The 17,038-nt window shown below is 48.9% G+C and overlaps 1 long non-coding RNA gene across 3 annotated transcripts; it reads right to left on the bottom strand.

The window, feature by feature from the left end:
* Positions 1-13,103: 13,103 nt before the first annotated feature.
* On the bottom strand, positions 13,104-17,037 carry LOC143158330 (uncharacterized). 3 transcript variants are annotated; one of them, XR_012994970.1, is made up of 4 exons: positions 16,922-17,037; positions 16,675-16,825; positions 13,938-16,298; positions 13,104-13,362 (listed from the first exon to the last, which is right to left on the bottom strand). It is a non-coding gene; the product is annotated as an uncharacterized LOC143158330 (long non-coding RNA). The 3 variants fall into 3 exon arrangements; XR_012994969.1 differs by having other exon boundaries at positions 16,675-16,830; positions 16,931-17,037; XR_012994968.1 differs by having other exon boundaries at positions 16,931-17,037.
* Between the last annotated feature and the right edge of the window lies 1 nt (position 17,038).

Here is a 17,038-nt window from a genome sequence, read left to right as displayed (position 1 = left end):
CGTCTTAGGAAGTACAAAAGCAGTCCCAAATTTGGGGAATTTACCATCACATTTGTACATTTTCTGTTCATCTCCACTCCTGGCTCAGCAGAAGCTCAGTTTAAATTACATGTAATTGATGACTTTGGTGCCTCTGTCTGTTTTTAAGGCTACCCAACATTTTTTATAAGACCAAATGTTTAGTTGCCTGTGAACCCCTGAAAACTTTAACCGTTTACTGCTTAGCTGCTTTTTCCTGTGCTGGGTATCTGTCTCAGGCTGAATGCATCTAGGAAGCAAGCAAATGTTTTTGCTTGCTTACAAGAAAGAGATGAGAGAAAGAATTTTTTTTCTTCATATTCAAACATGTTATTAAAGTGATCTGTTGAGAAACTCTAGCACTTTCTGCCTTTGGAGGAGAGGCTTGAAATTTGGCAGATATCAGGAATGTGCCTTTGGTTGTTCTTCATGGGGGGAAAAAAAGTTGAACTAAGAAACCTTAGGAAAAAAAAAAGCCTCAGATCTCAGACACTCAACAGAAACTTCTTAAGAGTTAGAAGCTGAATTCTCTGAAGGTACTTGCTCAGTGGAGACTTGTTCAAGTCTGGCGGCTAAATCACAGATGAGAGTGCGGCAGGCACACTGCAGCCTCCTGCTACAGGTGCAGAGCAGCAGCTCTTTGAAATTGTTTTTCTGTGCTGACAGGGTCGCTGCTGTCCTGGGGACCAGAGCCCAGAGATGCTCTCAGATATGCTCCTTTGCTGATACTTAGGCGAACACGTGGGAAGGCTGATGTTGATAGGGCTAGGACCTGGCTGAGGGAGGGAGAGAGGGAGGGAGGGAGGGAGCCCTACTGCAGTGCAAAGGCTGAGGACCACCTGCCTGGAGAGGGGGACTGCTGTCAGATGTGGAGCTGAACGTGGGAGCAGGACCGAGGCAGAAGACAGGCTGGAATGACCAGGAGGAGCAGGAGGAGTCAGGTTTGGGAGTATCTCTGCCCACCAGATCATACCTCCTGCAGAACCTGGGATACAGCAGACCCAGGGATTTCTGCTGCGCAGTAGTTGTCTGTTGTCAGCAAATATTTGGGGAAGCCATTGGCACAAGCTGTGACTCATTCCTGCCTGCTCCCTCAGCAGAGGTTGATGGGCTATCAGTATTCCCAGTTATTCTGCTTTTCAAGCATGATGGAATTAACGTCTAAGAATAAGAGCCAGTCCTGCCGGTGAGTCATGCGGTGGCCGGTGTGATGCCGCATGATGGGATTCCTGCATTTTTGTTTCAGTTTGCCATCTGCAAATCAAGGAAATGACAAAAACCTACGCAGATTGAAAGTGTGGGAAGTTTGTAGGGTCAAGCACTCGGCAGTTAGAAATGCTTGATTTAACACTGCCCTTGCCATCTGAGTGCGGCTCCCATCTGCACAGGCATCATGATAATGTTGCTTATAGCTGCAGGATCAAACACATATGTAAATATTTTTTTTTTCCCACAACAGTTCTACCTCTTTTAATGCCCAGGGCAGATGGTTCTCGGCAGGCGAGTGGAGGCTGTGTGGGGAAGGGTCCTCGTCCTGCCTCGTTGCAGCTGTGCAGGACGAGAGGATCCCCGCTCTGCCTTCATGCCACAGCGGACTCCAGCCCTCGGCGATGGTGACGGCAGCCAGCATCTGCGTCCCTGTCCTGCAGCAACACCAAAACAGATGGAGTCCTCAGATAAATTATCTATCTGCCAAACTCGAACAAGCCCCCATCGGGCACATGCAGAGTGAAGTTTTGTATAACTTGCAACTTGACCACAGGTGGGAAAACTTAGGATCCTTGTGAAGGCACATTCCCCTTCCCTGGCTGAGTATCGGTGCCAGCCTCTAAAGACAGAGGCGTTTAATCTCTTGATTTGAACAGAGCAAGCTAACATATATCTTGCTAATCTTATTCTAGGAGACAGTTGAATTATTTTAGCTAAAAATTACCAAGAGAGTCTGCCCGAGGCAGACATCCAGCACAGAGTATTTGAGCTCGAGCAGCTGAGCTTTGGCAAAGCCGTGCATAGCGGAAAGCAGTCATTAATGGGAAGTGTTAAGCAACTTTAACTCCAGACAGCGCTCACAGGGGGAAATGAGAAACTTTGGCTCTGTGGATGGCCCCACCAGAAAAGACATACATGTATGCGTGAAATCCTGCTGCTACACATTCAGTTAGCTGATCGCTACAGGCGAATAGTGACCTGCATTTGTAATACGGCATTTGCAGGCTCCAGGGGTGGACTTACTGTTTTGCAGACTTACTGGTTACTTCGTGGTTTGCTGTTGAATCAAATGCTGAGGAGAAATGGTATTTTAGTGATGGTAAAGCGTGAAGAGAAATACGTTGGCTTTCTCTTTCCCTGTGGGAGGAGGAGGCGCAGGCAGACGGGGATGCTGGCCCCAACCCTGCTGGTGCGTGGCACATATGGCGTGTGTGGCAGGTTGCATTGCGGGAAGGTCTCGTCATTGTGGCTGTGAGCGGTCCTGGGGACTCCCCCTTGCTCACCTGACAACCTCTACACCGACAGAGGTTTTGGTAGGGGGTTGAGAGGGCTGCGAAGGTTAGTGGCGGGGGGGTAGCAGCTCTTACTGCCAGTCTGCATTTTCCTTTTCTGCAGGAAGAGGTATTTTCCTTTCTTGTTACACTTCATCTAGAGCTGTGTAAACAGTACTCTTTCCTTGATGTTGACATCTTCAAATGATTTTATCTCCCTCTTAGGGATTTATTTACCCAAACTGTACTATTTAGTTATTTAATCTTCCCTTTAGTTATTTGATTGTTGTTCATTACTGAATTCGTCCCAATATGCCAACGTCTCTTTGGCACATGAGTGCCTGCAGTTGCTTTCTCTGTTTAAAGGATGGCTCAGTCCCAGCAGCATGCTGCAGAGAGAAGCCATCTTCCTTCTGCTCTATTACATGATGCTCTTCACCTCTCTGCAGGTCAAAATCAGGACCTCTTATTTTATAAACCAGCACCTAGTTTGCTACTTACTCATGTTAGGCCCTTTTCAGCAGCTGCTACAGATTATTTTTTCAAATATGTTTCCTTGCATTGCCCATGTCCCCTTCAAAGCTGTTAGATGCTGTTTTCCTTCCCACTCCTCCGTCTCAGAAACATTTTTTTGTGAGCTTGAAATCATAACGAGAAACTGAAGCTTGTGCGCTCTTTGCTTCCTCATTACTAAATCCAAAATGATCCTTTCAAAAAAAGGAAATGTTTTACAGGTTTGTAATTCTTCAGCCTGGGAAACAATTCCTTCCCATTCACAGCCGCACTGTGCACTCCCTGGGGACGGGGCAGGCTGGCTGGGGCAGTTTGGTTACATGGAAAGGAAGGGATATTAAAACGGTGAGCAAGGCTCGTCTGGAGAAGGATGGGCCAGAGCTGTCTCAGTCCAGCCCTTGGTTATTCTGGGCACTAACGCGTTCTGCCGAAACTCGGGCAGAGGTTTTAAGAGCTGTTTGGACAGGTAAAAGCTTTGGAATGATATATGCACTTTGCATGTGCAGGTGATGCTTCATTTTTATATTCAAAGTGCATTAGGACATGAAAGGAGCCAATTTCAACCTAGTCTGCAAATGACACGTAAGCCCAGCCTGTGAAACATGCGCTGCCTGAAGAGCATTTACCAGGATGTCTAGGCAGATTTCATTTTTCTTAAGAAACCTTTTTGACTATTTCTTCCCTGCAGGCATTCGAGGTGGAAATAGGATAGGTTTTGGACCTAACCTCACAATCGGGGAAAGGAGAGAGACAAAGGGCTTTGTCTGGGTAGCTCCCCAGTAGCATTGTGTTAAACCGGCAGTGAACTGGAAGCTTCTCCAAAGCTGTGGGAGCCAAATGTCCCACCCTGTTTGCCTGTGGCTGCCAGGTTAATTCTTCTCCTTTTGAGGTCTGAACCCTTCAAAGCTTTGTTTTGTATGGGTAAATAAAAACTAGCTACAGTCTGTGGAGAGACCTGGAAACCACTCGGTGCAGAAAGATCACAGGACTCTCAGAATGAATGCAGACTTCTTTTTAACTGAAAATAATATATACATTTAAAGAGCAGAACATGCAAATACATTCATAATGGCCGCTATCAGGAGCTGCTGGCAGTTTCTCTGAGCAGAAAAGTCCTTGTCCTGGAGATTTCTGCTACCCCTCAGGCTTCTGTCCATTTCTATGTTGTTACTTGCAGTGTTTAAGCCCCATTAAGTTTAAGTGCATAAATTTTCTTTGGCTATTCAACCCCAGCCACTTTTGGGAAGGAATTGGCTAGACACCCTGAACCTAAAATAATCAAACGTCTGTCTTTCCATTAAAAAGGCTGCCATTTATCTGACAAGCAGTGCAAAATGGAACAGGTAGCTCAGTACAAGCATCCTCCGAGAAACCTGTTGTTGCAAAACCAGGCAAGTGGCTTGCACAGAAGCAGATAAGGTACCTTTACCAATACCCAGGTTGTTGCACGGCATGTCAGTATATTTGGTTTCATAACGTGTTACTTTTATTATCAGCCTCTTGGTTTCTACCACTCTCTTTAGAAATATTCCAGCCACAACTTGTAACCTTTACAGGCTCATCCAAGGAGCATGGCCCTTCAGACACTACTTTTGCGAGTATTTGTTGTGCTCCAGGAGAGGATGTCTTTGTTTCAGGATTGTTCTGGGCATGAGAAATAAAAATCAAAATGGAGGTGGTGGCCAGCACAAAGAATCAACCAAAGTAATTTTAATGAATTTCTTTCCATACCTGCCAATCCACCCTCCCCTGCAGGAAAAACAACTCTCAGACGAATAAAGCATATGGCATGGAAGATGGAGCGCCGATGCCAAGTCTGTCTTTGCCTTAGCAGAACTCGCTGCAAAATGCTGAATCTGCAGATCTTCTCCTGGAACATGCTCTTCAAGAGAAAGGGGAAGGCATATTCCCACCAGCTTTTTAGCTGGGCTTGTGTGCTCTCACTGTTTAAATCCTCAATGGGTAGGACCTTATTGTGGCTGCAGTGCCGGGCAGACACACAGTACTACGATCAAACTAGCTGCTGTGGATAGCAGTGCAGCAGCAAAGAAAACCCATCAATGAGGTGGGCTAAATATTTGAGAAGGATCTGAAGCCCACACTAACCTGCCTTCTGTGTGCATGTGGGCTAACTAGCTGTGATGTCTGCCATTTCGGCAAGCAGGCATGCCTGCTGCCGTGTGGTTAGACACCCTGTTCCTGGCCGTGGTTTGTTATCCAGTTGGTGTTTATGTTGCTGGCAATATTTGAGGACACGACCATATTTGAGCTGTCCAGAAGTGAGGCGTTCAGTGTAAGTCCCTCCATCACGACTTGCTCTACAGTGAGCGGAGAGGCAGCCACCCCCACAGGTTATTTATCCTGAAATAGGTGTGGAGTGCTGTGAGATGGTCCCTCTCTCTCTCTGTAAGCTCAGAGAAAACCCTCAATGCCAGCTCAGCCTGTGGCCAGCCATTACAGGTCTGTCTGCTCCCGGCTCAGCCCCATCAAGTGAGGGTCTGGGAGGTCACATTGCTGGTGGGTCCTGATGTGGCACAGGTAAATAGGACCTCACCACCAACCTGCTCAGCTCTTTTCTGAAGGATGTAGGATGCTGGAGGAACTTTAATTTAAGTGCCTCTCAGCAGTATGCCTCTCCACGGTTGGGTGACAGCTGAAGAGGAGGTTTGAGTGTCTAAATTAAGAAGTTAGGCATCTAAGGCCCTTATTGGACCTATCTCTGTGGGGACTGAAGCTGAGCAGACTTACATAAAAGGAAAAAGTCCCCTGCTGAGTTACTTTAATCTTCCAGACAGCTATGGAAATGTTTGTGTTGTGTACTCTTACAGACGTGTTTCTTCTGTAGGTGCTCTCAGACCTGAGAGGTGAGGCCATCATTTTACCTGGACATGTGCCATGGGGATACACCAGGGGTTGGGCAAGGGGTGCTGCTCTCCCAGGACCTCTTGCAGCACTTTGGCTTGGAGATGTTTCGTAAGGCGGGAGGTGAAGTCCCCACCTTTGGACCCATGTGTCAGGAAAGCCTCCCACTGTGGGTAAGCAATGCCTCTCTTTCCAGAAAGTAGAAGATACCCGACAGGGTGATGAAATTAATGGGCCGGAGAGTTCCTTTGTTTAAATGAATGCTGGGAGAGGCAGGGGGAGGCTTGAATTTTCACATGGTTAATGTTCCCAATCCTCTTTTTAGTCCTCTCATGGCAACCTGCGTACTTTGCAGTTCAAAGTCACGTGAATCTCTGCTCAGCAGAAATGTAATGTTTTGATAAAACTGCTCTTAACAAGTTTGATTCGTTTAATCAGCTTGATTAACTGCAGAGCTTTATGGTCTTTAATTGGGAAGGATTTACTATAAATTACCATTTTTTGTAATTTTGTGCAGAACGTGACAGCGCACCTGATCTTGCTGCCTTGGCGGTGGCATGGGAGGTGCCTGTCTCTGGCACCCAGCCGTTCCCCTGCAGCTTCACATGTTTCAGATCCCTGGAGACCTTTGGGTGCTAAGCCTGCCCGCCCAAGCAGATGCTGGGCGAGGGGCAGGATGGACATGCAGCTGGAAGCATCTCAATAGACCCTATTTCTTTTCTCTTGTGTTTGCATCTCCTAGATGATTAACCTCCCCTTCCAGTAAAAATGCAGCATGCCTCTTCTTCTGACAAGTCCCACAAGAAAGGAAGCACGGTCATCCACAACAGCCCTCTCCTTGTTTTGGTTCATAACCAGCCTCAGCCTGCACTGGGTTTTCAAAGGCTGGCTGAACAAAATCCCCAGGTTTACCAGTAGAAAGAGAAAAAAAGGGTTGATCAGAAAATCTTAGCTTGGGTACACGTCACAACTGGTCTTTCCTCTCTTCCATTTAACGTGGCAGACTGACAGGCTGTAAAATACACCCAGCTGGAAAGAAGATCATTTTGTTTTACTCTGCTCAGCCTCATTTTTCAGAGCTGAATGTCCAGTCATATACCTGTGTGAAACCTCCGAGGCCCTGGAGGCTTAATGCAGCAATATTATTTTTTTTAATAGGCAGTTTATTGTCCACATTACATTTTTCTGTGCCTTTTGGTCAATATCCCAGACTAGAGAAACCAAGGGGAGATTGAAAACAGATGAACTCTCCCCTTAGATTTAGAGTCTGCCCAGAGCACCGGAGCAGCCGGAGCATCGACACAGTCTCTGCACCAGCGGGTTTGCTCTTTGCTCGGCGAGCACCATTCTCCCGTCGCACCGCTGTGCTGCAGAGCTGCTGCTCAGTGGGTCTCGGGGGTCTTGTCATCAAAATGCACGGGCTGAGCAACATGGTTTGCAGCTCTCTTCAGACAGCTTTGCACTTTTACTCCCGCCTGACTCTGAAGTGGAATGGCCCCTGAGAAAACAGTGTATTTCATAAGAAAGGAATGTTTATCATCCTTTCCTAGCACTTCCATGGTCCTTCTGCATGTACGGCTCTCACAGGCCAGCATGATGCAGGAGGAGACATTTCTAACAGCAAACAACCCGATTCCTCTTTCACCTTTGACATTTCTACATGATACAAGAAGCTCTCGGCCGTTCACCAAAAGTTAGTATTTGATGCCTTTTTTTCTTTTTTCTTTTTTTTTTGCACAGACTAAACATTCACATGTCATATCCTGTATGAGCAGTTGTTTTAATGGATGCGCTGCCAACAAAGACACTTGGGTTTAAGTGGCTGATCCTTTGTGACCGTAATGGCTTTTAATGAAAGGTTTTGTCTTCGTAAGGCCAAAATGTTCTTTATCCAGCTTTGGCTTTTGAAAGAAACACCGCAAATGTTTTTGGATTGGATGTGAAATGTTGTGTAACTTCTGTAATAGCAAGGTGGAAAATCTGTCCTTTCCTTATTAAAGGACATATATATCAAAACGGGGGGGGTAAAGCCTAAATGGTTTTATACACTATGAATTCATCGGAGTTTTACATCCCCAGCAAGGGGAATATTTAAAAACAGAAGAAATGTGTAAAAATAAATCAAACATGAAACTAAAGAAATATTTGTGTGTGTTTGGTGGGGTTTTTTAAAGTAGATTTAGCTTTTCTTTTCAACTCCTCTTCTCTGAAGTTGCTTGCACTTCAGGGCTGTGCATCCTGACCCCCGGGGGGCTCTGGCAGGAGCAGGCAGGGACACGGGAGTCCCGAATGACCCTTCACAAAGGCAGAGATTCAGAGCTGTCCTTCAAAATGATTTCAGTTGATGCTGTAGCCGCTGCAGCGTATGTTTGAGGCTGAGGAGGCCACAGCTTACTGGTGCAGTCAGAGGAAACAACAAAAAGCTCCATCAGTGTTCAGGATGCAGCACGGTTCGAGAAGTAGCAGATGACTGACAACTTTTAAATTGCTCTTTCATTGTGCCATGTGAACTGCACATGGGGACTGGAGCTGCACCGGAGGCTGTTGCATCACAGATCATGCTTTCGGCAGAGCTTTGCAGAAAAAAAATGAAAGTAAACGGTGTTATTTTCAGCCTGAACAGTGAGCAAGTTCTCAGTATCTAAATGAGAGCCCTTGAAGTAAGCCCCAGGTGTTGCAGGAAGTGGTGGAGGTGACTCAGTAAATGTCACACTTCCCTCCAAGTCAGTTCTGAAGTGGTGTCCAAAAATAACATTTCATGGGCATCTGGCTGTTTGAGATGGCCCTGCTTTTTCATGAAACTCAAAACTAGTGCTACCTGGCACCTTCCTGATTTTACACCACCTTCCTTGTCACAAGTTTTTGCCTTTATCTTCTTGTCTTTGTTCTTCCCTATAAAGCCAAAGATATGACAAGTTAAGTCCCGTAGGTCTCTAAAAACAAGCATTAACCCCTTTCATCCTCATTCCATTGCTTTGATGCATTTTTTAAAATATTTATGCCCCTTGACTGACCGATATTTCCTCCACTGTTTTAGTCCAACGTATTTTTCCTTGCAGCTGCCCTATTCAAGCATTGATGGTGGCAACTAAACAGCTGCCGGGTTCAAGCAGGCAGAGAGTGGTGCAATGGAAAAGAAAAACCTTTCCTGTCTAACAGTGCGGACTTTCACAAGCCTGTCTGTGTTATATGCAGGCAGTGGGAGAGGGCAACTGAACCTTACAGCCTCCGAGATGGGGTTGAGGGCAGCCAGCTCACCCCAGCCCACCTCCTCAGCGGTAAGCAAGTGGCTGGTTACTGTCATGCCAGGCTCTAGTCTTTACGGCTCCCCACGTGCCCGTAGGCGTGCTGGTGGGGAGGTGCTTCATGCTCAGCCTGTGGCTTGGTGATGTGGGAACTTCAGCAGCAATGCCAATGCGGGATCTTGTTAATCCATGGCCCAAGAGTTGACCCCTTCTCTGGAGGAAAGGGGAAATGTCTTACCCCACAGCAGAGGGGGTCAGCAGGCGTAGGAAAGTCTAGCTCCTTACTGGTTACGCTGGAGACTAAGAAGTCCCAGGAAGAAAGGGGAAGGAAGGTTGGAGTACAAAGAAGACCTAAAGGTTGTGTTAGGGTAAAACAGAAAGTGTGGGCACATCATCCTAAATCCTCTCTTCCTGAATGCAGACTTAGGAAACCGGGTGATACATGGATGGAGCCTCAGCCAGAGAAGCATCAGCTATTTGTGCATCGGCACTGCAGGCTGTGGGTGCCAGGTAGGCAGGGGCATCAGGATCTTCACTATTCTTCACGGACAAGTCCGATAAACTTCTGTAACCACTGTCTAGTTTAGATTTTGTAAACTAGCATTTCTGTTTTTATCTGAGCCTCATCTGAGAGTGATTTTAAGGTAGTTGTCTAACCACAGGGTGTCCGCTCCTGCAGCTACAGCAATGCTTTAGAGCAGCTACTGGTACGTCCTTAAAGTTAACCCTAATGCACTATTGCAAGGAGGGATCTCAACCCCAAACCACCCCAGCCCCGAAGGAGTTGTCTTGCAGCGGTGGGTTAGGTGCTGCATCCTGGAGATGGCCTTGGCCACGCTGTTAGCTGCCCTGGCTGGTGGAGATGGACAACGCTCCTGGAGGCTTGCCATGGCCACTGTGCCAGGGGGAGAGCTCTGCGGAGGTGCAGAGGGGCGGGCAGGCTGCCTGCCCACACCCCAGCCCTCCCGGGTGGCACGCAGCAAACTGCATCTCATGCCGGCAGTGAAATCACCCCGGCGCCCCTTGCCTTAGCATGAACCGTCACCTCCCGCTTTCACAATGACGAGGTTTCATACCCTTCTTACAGCAGCTCTTTTCTGGAGCTGCCCGGCTGCAGGCCAGCCCGCCCAACTGCTTTCTCCTGGTGGAGGCTGGGGCTGAGCTGGACACCCCTGCCGCACCGCCTCCACCCCTGTGGCCAGACCTTCACACAGCTGTGGGGCAAGCACTCGGCTTTGAGGAGCATCCCCCTCCCCTGTCGCCACAGCCTGCGGGAGCACAGTGTGGGCTGGGAATGGAGATGGGGATGGGATGGGAGGGAAAACCCTGTCCTGTCCTGTCCTGTCCTGCGGGATCCCAGTGTGCACAGGCAGGGACCGTCCCTCTGTGTCCATCCTCCTCTGCAGCACTGGCAAGCACGTTGTCCTAAACATGTTCCCTTTCCTTCCCCTTCTCAGCCAGTGCCCTCTGTGCTTGTGCCTTGTGTCAGGGTGCCTGGATCCACCTGGGCTGCTCATACCAGTCAGTTAGTATCTGGTGAGCAGTGGTGCTGGGGCTCTTCCATTTCTGTGCCCAGGGCAGATGGATGAGCTGGAAGTGCCTGTGTTACTGGCTCAGTTCAGGCTGGGGATGCCCTGTGGAGCAAATCTCCTGGTTGCTCCCACGCACTCTGCTTCTGTTCACCTTGTGGGGTGGCCTCGGAGTGCATAGGCTGGGTTCCTTGTGGAGGAGACTAAACTGGAAGATGCTCTCCAGGAGCACCCCATCTGCTTCCCAGCTCAGGCTATAGGGCCAGACTGCAGCTAGTCTGACGTACCCCCCCCCCTAAAATGTGTGTTACGTGGATGTCATATCCTTAGCCCTGAGTGCTTTGCCCTACAGATCTGCTCCAATTGGGCTGCATGACTTGCAGCCACATAGCCACAGCCCTTGTGACTGCTGCTGGGATAAGTGAGCAAACCTGAGCTCTCTTGGTAGTGGCCATGGTCCAGCCTTCTGGGACATTATGGTACACTGAAATTGGTACCAGGCAACTTTGACACACCAAAGTGTGAACTGTTGCAGTTCAGCAGTGCTGGCAGAAACCCACGGTGCCCGGGCAAGGCAGATAGGTGGGATGGGAACCACCGCAGTTGTCCCAAAGCAAGCCCTTGGAGTCTTTGTCTTCAGTTCTCTGCTGCAAACGGGGGGTCGCAACATTTCTGTACCTGACAGGGGCGTGACGGGAGTCAGAGGGATCTTGCAGTCCTTGAAAGACCCAGGGGCACGACAATGAGGGGCACTGCAGAAGCACTTGGGTGGCAGCACCGCCTCAGCCGTGTCCCCGTGCTGTGCCTGCGGTCCCCAGATGGGATGCAGAGGTGCGGGAGGGCAGGCAAAGGGCACAGAGGCCAAGGGATAGATTTTGGTTTTGAACACTCGCACATCACAGGCGGTGGAGTTTTTGTCTGTGGGTCATTTTAACCCTGTAAGTACAGAAAATGGGGGCTGTTTTGCTTCTCACTTATACTGAGGGGATTGTGTGTGTGTATGTCCCCATTATGCATCGTGTTTCCCGGCACACAGAGCAAGTTTTCAGGGCTTCTGTTGTTCTGCTTCAAAAATTCCTACCTTTTTGTTGACTTAGATGAAGGAACCCTTCGGAGAATGATGACACCTGTGTCGCAAATACTCAGAAGTTTTTGATCATGAGTTTTGGATGGCTTCAGGGTCAGCCTCGCTGATTTACAAAGCATATACACCTGCTCTTCAAAACTTGCAAAATATGGAAGCAATTTGTGTATGGTTGGGAGAGGTGCTCACATGCTTGAAGGGTTTTTTTTTGCTGTGTCTTTACAATTTCTGAGTCCCTGGGGCTTTTTATTGTTTTTTTCAAGCAGACCCAGACGGCTTATGAGGAGCACAAGGCTTTGGCCCTTTGAGTGCAGGAGTAGGCTGACCACTCTGAAAAGTGGTCAGCCCTAAAAGCAGCTTCTTGTGCAGACCCTTCTCAGTTTTCTCTGGGAAGGAGCCGGCACAGAGCACCCTGCCTGTCCCCGTGAGCCCATCTGAGACCACAGCCTTACGATCTCCAAACGGTTGTATTAACAGGATCGCATTTGTACCCTTTCCAAGCAGTGATGGCAGCTGTTGTCACGGGAAGACGACAGCCGAGTTTGCGGGTCTGGCAGCCCCCTTGGCGGCAGGGGCAGGCTGTGCCTCTCTGACCTTTACAGTGGGCTCAGCCCTGATGAGCCGATCAGCCCAGCTCCCTCTCTGCTGAGGCTGCGAGGGGGCCAGAGCCAAAACGTCGAGGCAGATTTCTCTGAAAAGGTCAAAGCGGTGCAGCTCGGTGGTGCTGGCAAAGGAATGGCGGAGGGGGATTTCAGGCTCATTCCTGGGACAACAGCTGTGGGGTGGGAGCTCACCCTGGCCCCCGGCGCTGGCTGTGGGACCGCCCGCCCTGGTGGTGGCATCTGCGGGTCTGGAGGGGCACCCCAGCATGCTGCACGGCTCGCTTGGGGTCTGGCAGCCGCGGTTTCCTGCCGGGGCAGGCAGCCGTTGCAGGGGATGATTCAGAGCCGCTCAGCAGGGCAGCAGCTTTCTCACGGGGAAGTGCAAATATCCCCTCAGCGGGCAGGCGCAGGCGGGTGGGAGCAGGGGTGCGGGGCACGCCGGGACCCGGGCTGGCACGGCGGCGCGAGTGGAAAGGCCACTTATAACAGTGCTCAGCACGACGCCCGGGAGGTGCCATGGAAGCAGCATGGGGTCGGTTCTCTTCACGCTGGCTCAGGGTTTACATCAATCCCCCCAAAACCCACGGAGCCCTTGGATGCGCTGGCCCCCGCTGTGTGGCTGTGAACCATCCCCAAGCATTTCTGCCGGGCGTGAGCAGAGCTGTAGGCTGTGGGTGATATGGCTGTGCCTGCTGCCCTCCTTACAGGTACAATGCTACTTAGCAGGACTTTGCATAATTTCTTGAAGGGAAGGATTTGGCAAGACGGAAAAGAGGAAATGCAAATTCTTTCCTTTATTTTTATTTTTTTGCTAGGTAAGCCACAGCCTTACGAAGTTACCATTCATTTTAGCATCCGAGGCAGCTGCACACAGCAGATTCGGTGACCGGATGCTGTGGTCCGGTTGTGTGTGTAGTCAATGCAAAGCTTGGAAAATAATAAACACAAGCTTCCCCGAGCAGGGCACGTCCGTTATTGCGTGCACGCTGTAATTCAGGAACTAGCAGATGTCTGAGCTTCGTGCCCAGCCTGACAGAGACACAAGAAGGGAACTGGTTCAGGGTTTGTGCACAGCTGCGACGGTCATATGACTCTGTCAGCTGAACCTTCCCCCAAACCAGCCCTGATTTATCATAGCGGGGACTCTGACCTTTGGTCACAAAAATACCATCTTGGAAAGCTCTCTGAAGGCTTTGCAAAGAAGGAGAGTGATGGTAATAATAGTTCAGGGGCATCCCTGTAAAGGACCCTTTGCCTGCCGGCTGCGATGTGCAGCCCTCTCCCTCCCCGTGCCTCTCACCAGGGTTGGTCAGAGGCAATCACAAAAGACATTTTCAAGGGGCCTGGCTCACAGGATGGTTAACATTTTTGCTTGCATTTGGCCAGGGGTGACGGGGCATTGCTCTGCCTGGTGGTCTTGTTCCCACCTTTAGGCAAGTGGTGCAGCCTTGCTCGCAGCATGGGTGGCTCAGACCCACGACCAGCCTGTGGCTGTTTGGTGGCCGGGGCGACATGAGTTGGCAGCTGCCATTGGATCCTGTGCCACGAAAGCAGTGTACATTGGCAAACAGCGCAAGCTGAGCAAGCTGGGCTATGTTTCTCACCGTCAGGGCCTCCTTGCTTGGAACTTAAAACCTGGGCTCACGCTCTGCTCTCACATGGTGGGGTGGCCAAAGGTTGTCTGAAGATAGCTCTGCAGATTGGTGTGGCCAGGACTCGACCACATCTCCAAACATAGCTGAAAAAGAGAACTGGAGAAGCCTGTGGATTTCCTTTCAACCTCATCTGCCGTGGCTGGGCACATTGGGCTGCAGACCGTTGCGGTCACAGCTGAGTTGTTAAAACGCTCAGTCAGAGAGCCTGAAGACCTGTGTAGGCAGGGCTCTGGGGTGCCTTTCCTATGCTTTGGTGAGACCGTGGAAGAAAGCAGGCTACCGCCTGGGCTGCGCCTGTTGGATGTAAAAATGGGAGAGTGTTTTCTTTTAAATGAAAATGCTGCTTAGCAGAGTTATGTATTCACCAACGCTCCTTTTCTTTCAAAGTCCAGAGTGTAATTGTCTTTGCCTACTGTGTGAATCGATAGGAATTTTCCATTTGCCAGAAGAAGGGAGCATAGGTTGGTGGCTAAAACTCAGGAGTAGCAACTTGGAGATACGAGCTCCATTAACCCACGGGCACTGCCACGCTGAGTTGTAATTACGGATAGCTATTAATTCCTTCCAGTTTTTTCCTCCAAAACGCACTGATGAAGGTTGCAAATGAATCCTGAAAGACGCTGTTGTCAAAGGGACCTCAGCAGGCAACTGCAGAAAATGCTAACGTTTTGCAACACTCATCTGTAAAAATCTGTGACTCGTTCCCCGAAGGCGGGCGCACGAGGAGGCGCGGTGTTTGCAGCAAAGCCCAGTCTGTAGCTGTGGCCCCGAGGGAATCGTAGCTACTCCTGCCAAATATGACTTGGTTCAAGACCTTTTCCTCAACCTTTACAGCAGCATGTTAAGTTTCATAGCTTAACTTTAAACAAGCAGCACAAAACGCCCCTCAGAACAGCAGGCAGAATGCCACCAAGTTGCATGGGTGACCATAAGGAAATCAGGAGATCAGAATATGGAAGGACAAGAAGAATGTGCCAAAGTCGGTGATCACATAATTTGTTTGCAGTGAGTCATGGTCTTCCACTTTCACACATTCCCCTCAGCCTCCTGCACAACGATGTACTGTCTGTCTTTGTGGTGTTTTGTGAAATGACCGTGTCTCTCGGCTTTCCTGAACAGTCCTCTTTTCCTTTGCCTGCCCTGGTGATCCTGCAGCTCAACAACGCCTGCAGTATCATTTCATTAACACGTCAGATTTTTAATGCTTCAGCAATATTTGCTTAAGTCCTGTGGCGACACTAAGGAAAAAAATCGCTCCTTTTACCAAGAGAAGCCTAATGGAAAGGGTGTTTCATGAAAGGAACAGAAGTTTGGGAAGAGGGAAAAAGTCAAACAAGTGCAAACACCGATCAAAGCTGTTCTCTTGCTCAAAACGAATACTAAGAAAACTTGCTCAGTGGGTCACGATGAGCTCATTCAGTCCACTTGATTACTGGAAAAATCTTCCACTTTGAGAAGTATGCATGTGTCTCTGTTGAGTCAGAATCTGGCACAACAGCTTCAGTACACATTTTTGTTATAAAAAAGTCCCCTTTGTCTTTTGCAACCCTAAAAAAATTCTGGCCCGAACACTTTCTGTGTTTCATGTTTTTTACATAGAAAATGTGGGCACTGTAGTGTTACGTTTCGCCTGGAAGGTGATCTCTTTGGGCCTGGCGTGGGTCCATTTTCCCACCTGCAACACTTCAGCATTGTGCATCCTTTTATTTGCTGTCCAACTGCCTTTTATTTAGTATACAAATAATGGTGTATGAAAAGGTTGCAAGTGCACACCTGCACATGCTCGTACACAGAAATTGCATTTTGAAAAGTTTGCTGTAAGTGTAGCAAAATTTTTCTGCTGAACTTCTTGGCATATTTTCAATGCAAAGCTGGCAGCTATTGTATAATGCCTCCAGCCTACAGTATGGGGGCCTCAGAGAAAATGATGTGTTCGGTGAGACTGAGAAAACACAGCCATAGACACCGCAGAGCTATGCTGGGATGGGCACAGCAGTTGTGGGGAGGGGTCATGGTCAAATATGCTATTTCAAGCAAAATCCAAGATGAGGATGTGTTCTTAGCCACAGGAAGAGCGTTGTCTTAGTCGGAACGGTTAATCATGCAACACGAAGAGAAATACGTACTGTAAGTCCTCATGATTTATGTTTCCAACAGCTTTTTTCCTCCTCTGAAATGACTTGCATACATTTTGGTGCTGCTCATTCACAATATGGTAGCATCTGCGCTCTGGCTTTGTTGATGGAAAGCTGGAGGTTCTCCGGGCAGTATGAGCCGCACTTCTGTCACAGAATTAACCTCCATGTGCCTCTTTTCGGGAGGCAGGCAGAGAGAAAGAGAGGAAAAAAAATGTCCCGCTGACGTCAATGAAGACCACACTGTGCTGGATAATATTACTGTGTACCTCAACCGCCCACTCCCTTTAATTTACTAGAAACTAAGCAAGCTGTTTTGAAACCCATCGCTTCCAGCGTGTTTGCACTGTTCTCCCTCGACCAAAGGCTATTAATTGTCAGGAGCTTGAAAGCTACCTGATTCCTTGTTCAAAGCTCTGAGACAGAGGGGATTTCCATGAGTAATAATTTCAGTCTGTGCCTGTGCAGCACACCGTAGGCTAGAGTAAATTGATCCAGCTGCTTGCAAGACTAGATGGAAAAGTGCCGGGGGGGGGCCGGGAGCACATTACCAGATGGAGCTGGATGCTGTTGTCATCACGTGGGGCTCCCCAGCTGCTGGGCATGCTCGGGCTCGACTTCCACCATGAGCAGGGAGCGCTCAGCCTTCCGTCTGCGCTGACTTGCAATGCGAGGCAAATTCGCCAGCACATGTTGCAACGTCTTCTCTTGTAATAAAAAGGATAATTTTAGATTAGCCAGAACTGTCGTCTTTTTTTTTTTCCCCCCTCTCTTTTCCTCCCTGCTCAATGTCCTCACCACACTGACCCCGGTATTTCGTGCATGTATTTCGCTCGGCAGCAATCTTCTCTGTGACAGAGACTATAAAAGCTTCCAAGAGGCCAGCTACCTCTACAAATAATAAAAATTGGCAGG

Source organism: Aptenodytes patagonicus, chromosome 3, assembly GCF_965638725.1.
Source record: "Aptenodytes patagonicus chromosome 3, bAptPat1.pri.cur, whole genome shotgun sequence".
NCBI classification, from domain to species: Eukaryota; Metazoa; Chordata; class Aves; order Sphenisciformes; family Spheniscidae; genus Aptenodytes; species Aptenodytes patagonicus.
The sequence above is the reverse complement of the archived record's forward strand: the minus strand, read 5'-3'. Positions and strand labels throughout refer to the sequence as shown.